Genomic DNA, 17,767 nt, shown 5'->3' with positions numbered 1-17,767 from the left:
TACAAAGTAGTTATGATAGATATACAGCTACTTTCCCTTACTTCAGTGAGAGGAAAGATTTGCACTAATAGTGTTTGGCCAGCCCTCATGTCTGCATCTTATACTATGAATAACTACTATGAAGACAACAACATGCAATGTATTAGTTATTGTAACTGTCCTATTAACCTGTTTTGAAACTGTCTCATTGCTATTTCTTTCTCAAGAAAATTAATTTTTTAAAAAAATTAAACAGACAAAAGCATAAAAGGACAAAAATAACTAAACTAAGCAGAAGAAAAAATGTGAAAAGTTGAGATGATTAGTTACAGAAATCTTTCTTACCCTGCAAAACTTTAGAGATTTTAACCCTTTATTTGCTAATTTTAAGCAAATATTTTAACTATGTTATTGTTTCCCAGGTAATTTTGACTGCAGCTGAATGCTAGCAGTAGGTCAGGGAAGGGAAGGTTGAGTGCATTGCAGTTGTATTTGTTTTATAATAAACTTCACCTCAGAAAAGTTTTTGAGGAGACGAAAAGTTGTATGAGAGACAGCAACCATTTCCCTTTCATTTCACTTTCCTGAATGTTGACAACACAGTACATTTGCCCATACTAAGCAATTAGCTTTGAAGCTGGCAAGACAACTCAGCGGGCTAAAGTGTGTGCTTAGGCAAGCTTAGGCAAGCGCAGGGACAATGGTTCAATCCCTGGCACCACATGCTGTGCCATCCCTGCCCCCAGGGCAGGCTGAGCAAGCCAGAGTCCGGGCATTGTGGTGCATGCCTGTAATCCCAGCACTTGGGGTCTGAAAACAGGAGAATCGCTATGAATCTGAGCTGCATAGTGAGACCCTGTAACAACCACATACATCAATTAAAAAATAATTTTGCCATTATCCTATTGTTTTTGTCACTTTTCTTCATTGCTAGGACAAAACACCTGGCCCCTTCAACTTAAGGAGAGGTTTATTCTGTCTCTGGCTTTAGTTTTAGACGTTGTAGTCTTGCTCTGGTGGAATGGCAGGAGGTAGAAGCGCCACAGCAGAAGGGGTGGGAGAAAGACAACTGCTCACCTCACAGCTCACAGAAAACAGAGTCAAGTGAGGAGGAGGCAGAGCAGGTATGTCTTTTCTGCACATGCCCACAGTAACCCTACCTCCTGTCAGCAAACAAGCCAGAATACCTCCATGATCCCATCACCTTGTGAGCAGACGAGGCTGTGGAGGGCATTTTAGGTCAAAGCCATAACTATTAACAAAACTATAGGCTTTTTTCTCATTTCAGTAGTATTTCCATTACTAGTATAGCTTTCCTGTTTTATGATCAAGTCACTGGTACGACTGCATTAAGCCAGTCTTCTTGTCTTCTCCCTCTCTTCTGGGCAGGGACAAGTTTTCAGTCTCTTCTCTCTGTCTCTCTGTCTGTCTGTCTGTTTTTTTCTTTCTCTCTCTCCTTTGCATATTTGGATGAGAAGACCATGTACTTTTTGGAATGTTCTCTCATTTGTATTTACCTAAGAATGAGAACAGGATGATAGGTTTGGAGGAAGAATAACAAAGAGAAGTGATCCCTCCTCGTCACAGCCTATCAAGGGACACATGGCATCACCCTGACATCAATGGTAAGGTGAAACTTGCCATTTGATTTAGAAGCACTGTAGTTAACACTACTGGCTGTAAAAAAGTCTCCCAAACTAAGTGGTTTAAAACAATATAAATTTATTAATGCAAGTTCGAAGTATATTACGAGTGTCATGGGCTAACATCAAGAAGTCAGAAGAGCTGTGTTTTCCTCTAGTTTCTAGATTCTTTGCCTCCTCTAATTTATATGGCCTGCCTGCTTTCCATCTTCAATAATGTGCTTCCTGTGGCTGGTGTTTTCTTCTACCTCTCTCTCCATATAAGAATCATTGTGATTACATTGGGTCATCTTGCTTAATTTAAGATATTCTGATTTTAAGGTTATAAGGTTAGCATGTCTAATGTCTTTTACCAACTAATGCACTCACGATTCTAGTGATTAGGATGAAAAAAATCTAGGCTAAGGAGGGAGTTAGTTTGACAACCACAGACAGTGTCTGTGGAGTCTTCTCTGCTGTGAAGATACGACATCTTGATATGATGTGCTATCTTTGATTCTTAGCCTTCTTATCTATGAAAAGAAGTCATTGTAGAGCTTGCCTGGCAAGGATGCTTGCACAGCTAAAAGACTGAAATTAGTAGCAGCATTGTGCACATAGTCCCCAAAATGTGTAGATGAAGTTAAAGTAATTATATTATTTTCTACAGCTTCTGCCTACATGGTAGGAGGGTAATTATTCTCATTTGTGAGATATTTTCTCAATTTTATATCACTTTTTGTTTTTTATTTTTATTTTCATTTATGTGATACAGGGCCTTAGTACACGGTCGGGCTCATAGAGATTCTCCTACTTCAGCACCCCTCCCACCCCCAGTGTTAGGATTATAGGTGTATGCCACCACACCTGGTTTTGGCAGCCTGCTCAGCTTCAGTGTTTGTTTAGCTCTCTTTGATAGCTTCTAACAAGATTTTATTATAACTTTCTATGTTAGTATAACAGTAACTTGCTTCTAAATAGTGGCTTCCTATATGCATATTCATGAATGTTGCATGATAAAATGGGAAGGTGACTGTTCATGATGATTGCTTCATGCTTGCTTAGCATGTGTGATTCCCTGCATTCCTTCCCAGCATTTAGAAAAAAAATGACTTCTTGATAAAGAAGTAGAATCTTCCATGAGAAAATAGTATATTTTGTAAGAACAGGGATTTTTACTTTCATCTGAAGATTTATTACATAACAATTATTTCTGTGACACTTTTACATCTAAGTTTTCCCTCTTAGATGAAGAGAGGAAGACAAAGGAAAATGCAGCACACAAATGCAACTCCTGAGTTGCTCTTGGCTTGCAAAACTGCTGGCGTTCACTTACAGTACTCAACTTGTGCTTCAGTGTGCATCCAATCCAGTATAATAATAGCTTACTGTTGGGCATAAAATTCCTATTCTATCTATTTGATCACATGAAAACACTGAACATAAAAAGTATGTATTTAGAATATCAAACCTACAGGACTGAAATATAAAGAATAGGGTAAGAGAGTATGTATTTTACAAACCTCATCAGCTAATAAGATTGAGAGTATTGTAAGAAGGGTACCTGAGCCCTGCAATATCATAAATTTATAACTTTAAATCTTGCCTTTTCAGAGGGGAACGTGTTTACTTGTGAATAATGGTGACTATGATTTAGTGAATAGTTGGTACTTGAATAAATCACAATTGAAGCCAGAGTCGCTGTTTCACTTCTTGGTCTACGGAGGTTCAGGCATTTGTAGTAGTAGAAGCTTTCCTTATCCTTCAGATTAACAAACTCAAATGTCATAGGAAGGAAAGCCCACACTGGGTAGACTGAAAAGCCAGTTTAAATTCCTGTCCTGTCACTTCCAGTAACATAAATTTAAGCAAGCCACTTTATTACACTCATTTTTGTCTTAATGATTTTTTAAATATTTATTTATTTATTGTGTGTGTGTGTGTGTGTGTGTGTGTGTGTGTGGCCAGCTCAGCCCACCAGGGGGCGGGGCTGGCTGGCATGTGGTGCTGGGGGATTGAACCGCGGTCTCTGTACTTTGCTAAGCTTGTTCTAAGTAGGTGCTTTAGACCACTGAGCCATCTCACCAGCCCTGTCTTAATGATTTTTAATGTACTTGCACAAGATGAGTAGTTTCAAAATCTTTACCAGATTTTTTGACAACTTCCCTTTCTGAAATGAAAAGTTTTCTGAAATCCCACCCATATCAAGCATGGATGGCTCCATGGAAGCAACACAGAGAATAGGCCTTTCCAGATAGCCTTTGAAGCCTTGCAGAAAGCCAGGACATCCATCAAACAATTTTAGAATCACCAAAGGGAGAATCTTCCACCAGCGCTTGAAAGAATTTGATCTCTTATTCTCTGAAGTAACAGTCTCCACCATGGCCTTGACACGCTACTGTGTTGGCTGTTACCAGCCACGCCAGACAATGAAACCAAATCTAGTATAAATGAACTCCACAGCTAAGGACGATCAAGGCATCTTGCTGCCTCTTTAGCCTTCCCAAAACTACTGGCGCATAGCACACAACTGTTAATTCTCCATAGCTTGGCTGGGACATGAATCCCCTCTGGAGCAGCACGGCTGATTGCTGTGGTGAGCTCATGGCCAAGGTCGGGTGTAGGGTCGGGTGTAATGAAAATAAGACAGCAGTTCACCATCAAGAACAGGAGTTTCTAACTGCCAGTCAGCATTCCATTTTAATGAATGTGCGTATGCATTTGTGTGTGATAGTACCTATGCCTACACATGGAATCATTTCCAAGATTTCATCTAAAACACCAAGATATCGGACACTATCTTGCAAGTAGACTTTGGTTCCATTCTGCATATGGGGAAGACTGAGCCATCATGTAATCTTATTTCTGAATAATGCAGCTATAGAAGTTATGCTTTTATTAGCTAAGTCATTGTACCATAAAGCAGGTAATGCAATGCATGTTTTTAGGGCTCTTTTCTGCCTAACACATCCTTGTATTTTCCACAAAATTAAGCTTTTGAGATCCCCTTTTATTTTTTCAGTTTAAAAAGAAAAAAAAATATCCCTGACTTTCTTAGCTTCAGTCGGAAAAATCAAACCAAAGTACGTTGTTGTATCTTGCATGTTAGAATTAAGCACAGTGACATGACCATGTTGTATAAGCTAGCAATCGTTTCAAAAATTACATTGAAAATTTGTTTCCCTATTTACTAAAATAGATAAATAGGTAAATAAGTAAAAAGGCCACCGTTGAAAAATCTTATCAGTGGACAACAAAGTGTAGACTTCTTTGATAGCCCTAGTTAGTTGGTGATCTTGTAATTGGGTATTCTGTCAGTTTTCATGTAGCTGGCAGCATTCACTGAGAACACAACAAAACCCCTATTTTTTGTCTCCCTCTCAAACATTGTCATTCATTTGGGTGATGATTCATGCATACTATAATAGCCCTGGGGTGCAATTAATTTTAGCTGTTGCACAACTTAGTAAAAAAAAATGCAGAGCTGGTATCATGTGCGCCTTGAAGGTCAGATGACACCACAGTTCGCACCTTTGTTGCGAGACATGAAAATGGGCAATTAACATAAATATATTGATTAACATATGGATAGTTTAGCCTGATGCAGTAATGAAGGTAATCATATTTTACTGCCTATAATCATTCTCTTTTCCATAATGCAGCATATTAGAAGTGTTTAGAAAAATGAGAGTTCAGATAAATTTTGGATTAGTGAAGTTTGTTGTATAGCATACTTATAGAGGAGAGTAAGATGGGTCTCTCTTCTAGGGCATTTTAAAAACAATGATAGTTTTATTTATTTGGTTATATCACTCATATAGTTGTGGTTTCCGTTTATTTCATACCTATCATTCTTCCATTCCTTCCATAATTGCTGCCTCTTTCTACATTTAAACTTTTAACATATCTTGACAATTCTATCTCACATCTGGACTCATTTCCCTTTTTCCTTTAAAAATTGACAAAAGGATCTAAATTATATATTTCAGTATTGACCCTGTGTTATAACTTTAGGACATGGTAGTGGTCAGCTCTATGTTAATATAACAGCGTATCTGAGATAATTAGCTATAAAGATAAAAGATTACTTGGGTACATGTCCTGGATGTGGGGGACCATTTTGGGGGTCTTGGACAAGGCAGATCATAGTCGGGGTGCATGATAGAGAAAACTGCTTGCCTCCTAAATTGGAAAGCAAAGTAAACACTTTAGCCCCTTTGTCTTTTGCAAAGGCATCTTCAGTGCCCTACATCCCCCTAAGGCACTGCTTCCTAAAAGTCCTAGCACCTACCCACAGCTTTGATCCCCAGTACTGGATACCATGCTGGCAGTGGAACCTAGGGCATGCTGTGCTGGCTACCAAAACCAGGGATGGTGGCACAGGCTTTTAATCCCAGCACCAGGGAGGCTGAGACAGGAGGAGCACTATTAGTCTGAGCTGTGTAGAGAGACCCTGTACCAAATACATACATAAATATATAAATTATTTTTAAAAATTAAAAAAATATGACTGTTGGTTGAGGGGATTCTAATAATTAAGATGTTCATATACACCTGTGGTTTAGTATACAACCTTTTTTCTTTTCTTATTTTTTAAAGAGAGTAGAAATTTCAACTAAAACAGAAAAATTTAAAAGTGAGGGGCTGGGAAGATGGCTCAATAGAATAAGCACTTCCCTGGCAAGTGCAAGGACCTGAGTCCAATCCCCCATTCTGGAAAAAAATAAAATAAAAGTGATACAGAATTTCAAGTAACAAATAATATAAATTTCAAAGTATTTGTCATAATACACAATGTTGCCTTCCAGTTATTCATATTACCAGATATGGAAAGCAAAATTGAAGAAGAAAGAAAAAAAGAAGAAATGTATAAGAAGTTAAGAAGAGAAAAAGGAGAAACAATTGGAAAAAGGAGACTAAACAAATTAGGGGAGGGAAGCTTTTCTGCTGAGTACAGTACACAGATTTTTACACCAATTTTATTTAGGTTGTTGCTAAACTCTACTGAGCATGTGCTATATTTCAATTATTGTTCATTGTGTCCTCTCCTCTGTTCCATTAGGAAAGCATAACTACCATTTCAATTTTCTGAGACACAGAATCTGAAACACAGAAAGGTTCACTAACTTGCCAAAGATCTTAACCTTGTTACGAATGGAAGTGGGTTTGTACTCAGCTGTGTCAATGAGAAGCTCATAGGTCTTCTATGAAAGACAGAGGACAGAGGATGATAAGTAGGGAAAAAAATCTAGATATCATCACTTGGTGCTCTCTTCTCTATAAGCATTTGCCATTCTGGACATCATGAACAAACTCTTCCTTCAGTATTTGCCTACCAGAGATTTTCTCTGTTTAACCAGTGTGCTTTACTTCCATTGTCAGTTGAAAACTGACGGGCATTATCTGGTATCTACCAACATAAATAAGTATAGGTCACTTGGCAGAGAAAGCAAATGACAAATGTAATTTAAAGGCTAAAGTCTGTCACTGCAGTACACTGTGTAACAGAGATGTTACACGCACCATTTAACTTAAGTAAATGGACACTGCAGCTCCTCTTTCCCTTTTCAAGATTGCCTGTAAGTACGGGATTTGAAATATAAAATTTGAAACTGAAGAGAAAAGATATGTAAAAATTTGTTTGAAAGAAAGGATTCTCAAGCTGTGATCCAGTGATTTAGTAATTGTACATTTCTTTGTAGATGGCATCCCTTCTCTAATTGTCAATCTTACTAATTGAAAGTCATGGGATGGTCCATCGGCTATCAGTCTAGATTCTATTTATCTTCTTCAGTTAGTATGTCAAGTGGAGGTTCCAAAGAAAACATCTGGCTCTTTAGAAGAGAACTCATTGGAAGAGATTAAGATGACACAACTTCTGTTGAGGACATACTATTGCCTGTGTTGAACTATTCGGGGGCAAATCAAGTGATTTGCAATGCGTTGGCTTGTATAGTTTTCTTTATTTTATTTTATTTTATTTTATTTTATTTTATTTTATTTTATTTTACTTTTAACTGTACTGGAAGGAAGAAGAGTGGAAGCATTAAGGGGAGGCCAGAAAAATAAGAGGTTAGTGAAGGATGGGATGGACTTATTGATAGGGCGCACCCTGTGGAGTAATCATGAGAACATTGACTATTGGTCACACAGATAACTCAAATGCTGGGAAATCCTCAGTTTACACAGCTAGCAAGGAGGGGACAAGACGTTGGGCTCAGGTTGGGACAGCTAAGGTGTGAGATCTTCATCATTATATTTCTAGTCTTGGATTACAGGGAGTGGAACATGTGAGAATTCTCAGATATGGAACATTTTATAATTTCCCAAAGGTGACATTTAGCTGGACTTTTTGTATGTATGTTTGCATTTTGACATCTACTTTTCAATTTTATTATTATTGTATGGAGAACAAAACCGAGATTAAAATGAAATCAAAGATTTAAAAACTTGTTTTTACAACTTGTTTCAATAGAATAATGTCAAAGTAAAAAAATTTAACCTTAAGAGTTTATCCCGGCCATTTCTTATATCATCAATAATAAAAATATTGTAAAGTGTCTTATTTTATTTATTTATTTATTTATTTATTTGCTTCGACTGCCTTCAGGGAAGGTTTGGCTGGCTTGAGTTGTGGGGATTGAACCACAGCAACTTGAGCCTGACTGCTTTGCTGAAGCAGCCACTTAAAGAACTGAGCTAAGGAGCAGGCCCCCTGTAAAGTATTTTATTTTAGATCAACTATGTTACACAAGTTTTTACACAGGAGATTTGATATAGGAATAAAATACTTGCCCATTTAGTTGAACTCTGATACCTATCTTTTACTGTTAATTAATTTACAATTACCTATTTATTTATATCTAATTAGTAGGAAACTTAGAAACAAAATAATAACAATAAACATCTCTTCAATGGACCTGAGCTATTCAGCAATTTTACTTTGTTCATTATGGGAATAAATTTGAACTAACTAATATTAGACTTAACTATGCAATTTTTCATCTTATTTAAAGAATAGCGAATTATTACATCATTGCAAACATTAGAAACAATTATCTGTCTTAAATATTTTAATTTTAGTTGTTTGGATGGTTCCACAAGAGACAATAAAATGGAATATGTTCATTCATTTTTATTAACAATGCTGTGAATAGCTAACCTGGGAACTTTTTTAATGAAGAAAGATAACATAGGATGACAGCTACCTAAATAAAATGAACAGCCAATGAACCACAGGCGTATTTCACATCAGAGTTGGAACATTTGATGTTTCTGAAGTAAGAAGCACACAGGATGGCATTTTAGCTTACACGCAATATATATTTTTTCTAACTAGATTCTAAGTACACAAGCAATACATGTACCTCCATAAAAGTGAAACATTAACACAGTATATCGTAACTATGGAATCAAATTTCTTTATCATTCTTAAGTAAATGTTGAAAGCACTATAAATGCATTCAAACATTTGGATAACACCTTTCACAGCAGTACTTACCATAGCTTCTTTATCTGTCCGTTATGTTAGACAAACAAATAACTGAGCAATTGCAAAATTATAACACTGGCTCTAAATCAAAACTAGTTGCAACATCTCTTAATTTTTAAGTATGTACACTCTTCCACTATATCTTTAAGTATATGCACAATATTTTCACTTTGGATATTATATTTTTAAAGTGTTTCAATAATCTATATATTATTTAAGAAACTTTATTATATATTGAGTAAAATGATAGTGATGTGGTATTTCAATACATTGTGCAGCCACAATGTCTGTGATGAGTCTCTGTAATATGTGTAAATTTAAATCAGTGCCTCCCTCAGTTTATAGCCCCTTCCTCCTCTTCCTCCTCCTCCTCCTCCTCCTTCTTCGTGAAACTGGGGATTGAACTCAGGCCCTTGCGCTTGCCAAGCAAGTGCTTATTCTACTGAGCTAACTCCCTCACTCCTTAGGCTGTGATATTTCTGTCTAGTGTTTTCTACCTAGTTTTCACCGATTGTTACCAAGGCATCTATCTCATTTCAGCCATTAATTTCTTCCATTGTTTTTAAGTGCTGTCCTGATGCTGGACACTACATCTCTTGGCCTCAGACAACCAGCTTCTCCATCTCCATTTTTCTGCTGGATTTCTCCACTAGAGCTTTCCACTTCCTGTTTTTTCCTTTCCATTAAACAGAGATCCCTTATGGGCTTGGGGTTTAAAATTAGAAAAATTGGTGTAAATATTGACTTCTTCATTTACCACTCAGGGACATTAGATAGACATGTGGGATGACTTTTGTGATTTGATTCCTTCAACTTTAAGCGAGATGAGTAATAGATCTTGCTTCATGGAATTCTCATGAAAATTACACAAGCAAACACAACACAGTGCACAAAAGTATGCTGAGGTAAGAGTTGGTACTCAATGAATATTAGTGATTATTTTTGTCAAACAAATTTTTCTAAGGACTGCCAAAAAGGATGTTTTTTATTTTGATTTATAGGCTTGTATTGTGATTTACAGTTCATTGAGTTGAGGGAATGGAATTAGTCACTTTTTAAGAGCTATGCACTTTCTTCATTTGGAGAATGAATGAATTACCCAAGTGTTCCCAGCTAGCAAGAAACATTTCTCATAATTGCAATCATAAATCCAAAATCTTGTGTTCACGCAAAATACTTTTCATTCATATTTTTATCATTGTTTTCTTCATCTCTCAAGATTATATTTATGAGAAAATGTGTTCGATTTTTTCTAAATTCGTCATTGTCACAATTATTTATTCACCATGAGAACTAAACACACCATTCAATGATTTTTTTAAATTTTAATTTTCTGAGGGAAGAATGAGATATTTTAGATATATTTTATTTTCCTTTGTACCACCTAGCAGAGATTGAATAGACAACCAGAATTCAATAAAGATTGAGCATCTGAATAAACACACATTAAGGTGCAATAATGCATTGCTAAAATAAATTCTTCTAGCATAATATTTTAATATCAAATCTAAATTTGAAATTGAATGGAATGTATCTGTCTCTGCTCTTAATAATTAACATTACTTTTTAAAACTAATTATTATTAGAATTTAGTTTTGACATATTAGGGTTTATAAATGAATGTTAATATTAGATAACACAAACCATATCAAAATAATAAGATATGACATGTTTTTGTCTCCTGGGAGGCTCCTATTGTCTACTTTTTCTTCCATATTAATGTGAATTATCATTAAATTATTATTACCTGGAGAAACTGCTAAAAATTCTAGCAGTTTCTATTCAGTTAGCAGCTGTACCCTAGTGCTGGCTTCTTCATTTTGACCAACAAGTCATGCAATGTAATGCACTAGAGTGCAAGCTGAGACGGGGAATATGCAGAAGCTTTCTGCACTATTTTTGCAACTTGTAATTAACACAAAATTATTTCTAAATGAAAATATATTTTTGAGAAGACTATGAAAAACCATATTGTAATTTATAAAAATAAGTACAAGCAGTAAGTTTCCATAAGAGTGTCCAGTGGTTTGTGGGTTAGCTCAGTTGTTTAAAGCACCTGCTTGGGCAAACTCAGTCAGGTGCAAGGGACCATGGTTTGTTCCCCAGCTCCACAAGCTGCACGAGACTTGCCCCTAAGGCAGCCAGAGCTAGCTGGAAAAAAAATCCTTTTCTAGAAGCATGTTCATTTAAAAGAGCATTATGCAATCATTTTAAAAAGTATCATCATAAAACATAAACAAAATGGAAGAGGTTTTGTTACTATATGTGGTAGGAAAAAAGATTTATACAACAGTATTTATCATATGATTAAAACAAAAAATCAAACTAATTATATATATATATATATATATATATCGAGGAGATAGCTCAGTGATCTAAGAGCCTGCCTGGCAAGCGTGAGGACCTGGGTTTGATCCCTGGTATTGCATACTATGCTACCATGCTAGCCATCCAAACTGGCCACAGTGGCACACACCTGTAATCCCAGCACTGGGAAAGCTTGAGACAGGAGGATCACTGTGAGTCTGAGCTGCATAGCGAGATCCTGAACCAAGCAAATAAATAAACAATCACTTTAAAAAAAAGTAGAAGTATTCTTGACAGTCTTACTCTTTCACTGAACATATGTATTCTAACATTATTGACTGCAGCAATTCTGGGTCTATGTGGTCCCTGGATTCTATTTCTTATATGGTTTCATGACAGCTACAATCTCTCACTTGGAACCCAGAGACTATCTCAAGGTCAATTTTGAGCATGTAATCTGATAACTTCCAATTCCTATTCCAATTTATACTACTTGAATAATTTTATTTGAAACAGTAAAAATTTAGTAGAAGCTATTTTTATATAACATAAATATGATAGTGGAAAGTTCCTCACACTCTGCTCTTTATGGATAAATACCATGTATTTTCTTAATCATGTGGTTGAAATTTCATTAGAATACTTGAAACACAAACACTGTTACAAAATAAAACAATATTTCAGGGAATAATTTTTACTGACAAAGAGTTTCCATGATTTGAGGCTCTTTGTTGGAAATACTTCAATAGTAAAAAGGAGGAATGTCTCTGGTGTGTAAGGAATAGCCTGCCAGAATGAGATCTTGGAGCTCTTCTATTGCCCTTGACTGAAGGAAAATGTATATTGGGAAGCAAAGAAATAATCCATTGGATAATTTCCACCATCAAATGGTAGGCAAGATTCATCCTTGAAAAGCATAATGGTAGGTCACTTCTTCCTTGGAGGTATGCCATCCATAAAAATGCAAAAGTTACATTGACTTTTTTGTCAATATTTGGACAGAACTTGGAAAAGAATCAGAAAATGGAAATCACCCCTGAAGCCCCTCACTCCATTTTCAGTGGAGAAAATCTTTGATCAGAACTCACTTCTTAAAAAGGGTGTGTGTGAAGAGATCCTTGGAAGATTTTCAGCATTTGATGAGATAGCTCCTTGGATGATTTTCAAGACCTGGAGGGGTCCATAACGAAGAATCACGCTGCTTCCATTAGTGTATTTTCCCTCTTCGTGTTTGTAGACAAAGCTGAGAATCTGTCCAATTCCTTGTTTGGCTAAGGTAGTCTTTATTTTAATAGAAAGGCTAGTCGACTTGGCACATTTACAAAAGAGATGAGCCAATGAAAGCAAACAACATTTAGATAATTCTCAGCCAATAGAGGATAACTGTGTTTGAAAGAGCCCCACCCCCTCACACACACAGTCTAGTGCATTCTGAGAATGATGGAAAACTATGGCTGTCTTTACAGCTGTTAATCATGAGGTGATTTTTTTGTCATTCTGTAAAATAAAGATAGGAGATATGTACTTTTAAGAAGATAATATCCTTATATAGTTCATACAACCTAATTACTATACCACTTTTCCTTTCAGTGTCTATAATATATTTAATTGCTAATTAGGTTAGTGAACACGTATTACTTTGGGGAATTTCAGCAACAATGATTGATTTGTTCTTAACTTGAAAACCACAATGTCTCCATATATCTTAATACCAGATTTCTTTTTCCCTAAAAGTGACAAATTCAGTCATACAAAAATGTATCAAATATATTTGGGATAACTGTTGGAATCCTTAGAACACTATATTACTTAATATAGCCTGATAAGTTTGTTTTACCTACATTTTGTTATTGTAGTTGAAAAATGGACATTTTTGCATTAACAACATGAAGAGAAAAATCATTCCTTAGAACTGAGACAATGAAAATAATAACATTAATATTCAAAGCTGTGTGACATGATAATTTACACAAAATTAAGTCCCCCTTTGCTATTATTTTGTGACCTATATGCATCTGAAAGGCTTTAGTTTGTGTTTCTAAATGTATACTTAAAATCTTAATTTTAGGATGAAAATTTTTTCAGGCCTAATTTAAAAATATTTGTCTTTGAAACTGATATTAGTACCCAGGTGCCCATTATCACCCAAAACTGAAACAAGTATTCAGCCATATGATCAATAATAAACACGTCATGCATGAACAATTAACCATAGACAGGAAAGGATTTGTTAAGTGTTATAAAGTCATATATTCAAGGGATAGAGGAAGTCTAAAATATAAAGGGTCAATCAAAAACATCCCTTTATTCTAGAGAACATTTCTTTTGTACTCTGGTCAAAGCAAGAATCTGCACTGAGCTACTTTAATAGTACTGTTGAACCTCCTGGCGTTAAGGTTGAGTTCTGTGCACCGCAGCAAATTCCATTGTGTCTATCAACACAACTCCATTCAATATGACAGGCCCAGTGAAAACCTCCCATTTTAAAATGGGCTTCTGTAGATTTCAAAAAGCAACAAAATTCTTCCAAATTATTATTCACTTGGAAAAGGCCTCAGGGTTCTCTTTAACAGAAATTATATGCCAGCTTCCACAATTTTTTTTAATTATTACTTAGGCAAGCCAGTCATTCAAAAACTGAAATTGATCGTAATAGTATTTTTGCTGCCTATACTTTCTTGCTATGGTTCCCAGCCTGATTTTTCTGGTAGAATGAGAATCATTCCACTCAAAAACAAAAGAAAAAGAGGGGAGGGACAAAAAAACCTTATTTTGTGGCTTTAGAAGTTATTTTAAGTTGCCTGGTTCTCGGGTGGGGTGGCAATGGAATATTCCTTTAGCCTGTGGCACAGACGGACATTTCTGGATAATATTCTGCCCCCTTGTAGTGGAACGTGCTGTACATTTTGATTCCCTGGCATGCCTACACTCACACCCATCTGTTAAGATGGCATTGTTCCTAAAAAAAAATCTAAAGTGATTTGCCAGGTTCCAGAAGTCCTAGGTGTCTGGCATATGTATACATTTCTAAAGGTAGCTTCCAGATTTAAAAAAAAAAATCAAGAGCGTCTGGCTTAGTGTGCATTCTCCCAGGGCATAAAATCTTTGGGGAGCCATTATGAGAAGTTACATCATTAATATATAAACTCAGACACAAGTACCTCTTCCTAAGGATGACAGTTGGAAACTTGCATGTGAAAAAGTTCCATTATGATTTAGAATGAAAACTAATTCATTTTAAGTATAAACAATGCCTGTTCCTCATAGTTCCTCTTTCATGGACATCTATGTTTTCTCATTTGTACTGTTTTTACCAGTGCATGAAGTATCCCCTAAGATTGTTTGTTAGACAGTAGAACCTCGTGGAGAACTGCTGTGGTCAACTTAGAGAGATGGAAACCCATACCCTGTAAACTTGACAAGATAGTGTTGATTGCCTGAGGTTAAAAAGCCACAAATGGCTGAGGTTAAAGTCACAGGACAGAAATCCTATAGAGCTCTGGGGCCCACAGGGGGTGACCGGATAATTTGGTTACTGAAGAGATGGTATCCCATTGCTTAGCTACAGAATTCTGGGTGGCTGCTCTTTCCTTCTCCCATTTCATGGTGTTTTGTTTTTTGTAAATGTAGTTTCTCACAAATGGGAATATCCACATTCAGATGTCCACAATGCAATTGTTTTGATTTGTAAAATGAAACAATACTAGAGGAAGAAAAATAGTGAGAGTAGCATAAGTTGGAAGAATTTTTCCCTTCTGCTTTACTACTAAATTTAAATAAATCAAATATATATTATTAGTACATTTCATCTTTGACAACATTTGAGTTACCTTCTTTATCATTTGGTTAAATCAATTTAGATATGTTGGATTCTGTATCAAATTCCTTAGAACTAAAGACAAACATATAAAGTATAACAATATTCTATAATTATCATATCATAGTTCAGAAAATTTATTATCTTAGTAATTATATTAAATATATCTATTTCATAGTATAAAATGATATCAAGAGTCAGCCAAATAGCTCAGCAGATTAAAGTGCCTGCTTAGTCAGATGCAGGGGCCAGGAGTTCCATCCCAAGGCCTGCCATGCTGGCCCCGCCCCCTGGACATGCTGAGACAGTGACGGAGACTGGGAGTGGTGGTGCACACCTGTAATCCCAGCACTTGGGAGGATCACTATGAGTCCGATCTCTACAGTGAGGCCCTGTTCACCCTGTCGTAAATAGAAATAAATAAATAAATAAATAAATAAATAAATAAATAAAATTTAAAAAATGATATCAAATTATTTGAATTTTAAAAATCAAGGAATTTTTTTTGTAAATTTCCATGAGAAGGATACTTGCCTCGTTTTGTTATATTGTTGGAAATAAAGTTGAGAAGTCATAGCATAAGTTTATAAATCTTACGAATCTATAAATTTGCTAAGGAAATGTCAGAAGTATCATTGGTTTCCAGGGAAGCCTAAAGGCAAAAATCCAATGTTGTTCAAAGTTTTGCTACAGCAAAACTTAGTATAGCACCAGCTAAAGATCATTAACCCAAGAGTGAAGGATATACTAGTAGGAACTGAAAGCCAGCAAGGCTTTGCATGATGGACTTAAATTAAGAAAAAAGATGTTAGATCTTTCTTAATCTACAAAACTTTGAAGTTGTTTTCATTGATAAAAGAAATTTCTGAACTTTGAAAAATTAGTAAACTCTATAATTAGCATTTAGCCTTTTTTTTTTTTTTTTTTTTTTTTTGGTGGAACAGGGAATTGAACTCAGGCCCTTGCACTTGCCAGGCAAGTTCTTATTCTACTGAGCCTTCTCCCTGGCCCCAACAATTAGCCTTTTGATGGACAAACAGACCTTGAAAGTGTGAGGATGAAAATGAACAAAGTGAATTGGAGACCCAAAAATCTAAAATTGTTATCTTGACATGAAAGTGTTGCTTCCTCAAGCAAGATGCTGAGAAGATGCCCTTGGAAAATAAGACAAGACTAAAAGACTTCGTAGAAGAAATTTTTCTACAGTGGACCTTGAAAAGTGTGATTCATGAGTTAAGGAATGATGAATATTCCATAGGAAAAATAAAAGGAATGATATTGAAATTTTCTTTTACTATAAATTTTTCTCTGAAACTATTGAACTATTTTAATGACTATAAATTCATTAAACATAGTCCAGACAAATGGACACTTGAGAAACTAATTTAATAGACCTTTTGGAAGGATTCAGAGAATCTATACATACAGAGAGATGAATGTAACTTTACTTTATTCAGTGCCATTTCATTTTTAAAGAATTTGCAGAAAAGAAAACTAATATAGAATCACATACATCAAAACTTCCATTTTATATTGTTTGATGTGATTTTACATTATTATTTTGGTTATCAATGTTTTATAAAAACCCAAAATTATATTTATTACTTTAGCAATAAGAAAAAGAATCTACCTTTAAATTTTAAAAGTAGTATTCTTCAACATATACATAAGCTATTGCCCAAATAAGCTGAAGTCTTGGACTTTGAAAGCTGACTTTGGAATACATTTTTTTTTCAGATATGAAAAATAGAGTCCTTCCATCAGAATTATACTTAGAAAGAGAGTTAAGAATAAATTTAAGCCTAGTAGGGGGAGTAATTAGAGGTCTCCGTGTCATGCTTACTTTGTTCCAAAAGTCAAAAAAAAAAAAAGAAAGGAAAGAGTATCTGTGAATGAAAACATAAATGAAAAAGAACATAGTTGAGATGGATATAGCATAGTAGAGCAATAGCATAAGTGTAGTATGATAAAAGGCAAGGCAAGGGGACAACCTGCCTGGGCCCCTCCTGTCCCGCTTTCAGACAGGAGCTTTCTTTCCCTCAATAAATACATTCTGCTCAAAAAAATAATCAAGGCAAATGACTCAATCAAATTGTGATAGTGATCTAACTGTTCTGTACCTGGTGCTTTTTTTTCTTTTTCTTTCTTTTTTTTTTTAAACCTGAAACACTGTTGAATTTAATTAGATTCTTTAAAGGCAGTGATATTAGCATCTGTGTTTTGTATTAACGTAGCTACTTTTGCAAATTGTTCTCATAATTAAGAAGGACAGGAGCCTAAAGTGTACCATCTCAAAGCTGGGTCATGTTTTCCTATGGCATGAACATTCTTAATATAATACTGTTTTTTTTTTCAAAATTTTATTGATAAACAGCAATGAGACAGTTTCAAATCAAATCGGAAGTACAGTTTCAACAAATAACACACTGCATATATTCTTTTTAGTGGTTAATTGCTGTACAAGATGCGGACCTGAGATCCTATTTACAAACACCATTAGAACAAATCATTCTATTCATTAAGAGAATGCAACTATACATCGATCCTAAC

This window comes from Octodon degus, unplaced genomic scaffold (genome assembly GCF_000260255.1).
Source record: "Octodon degus isolate 3935 unplaced genomic scaffold, OctDeg1.0 scaffold00015, whole genome shotgun sequence".
Classification (NCBI taxonomy): domain Eukaryota; kingdom Metazoa; phylum Chordata; class Mammalia; order Rodentia; family Octodontidae; genus Octodon; species Octodon degus.
Note: the sequence above shows the minus strand (reverse complement) of the source record.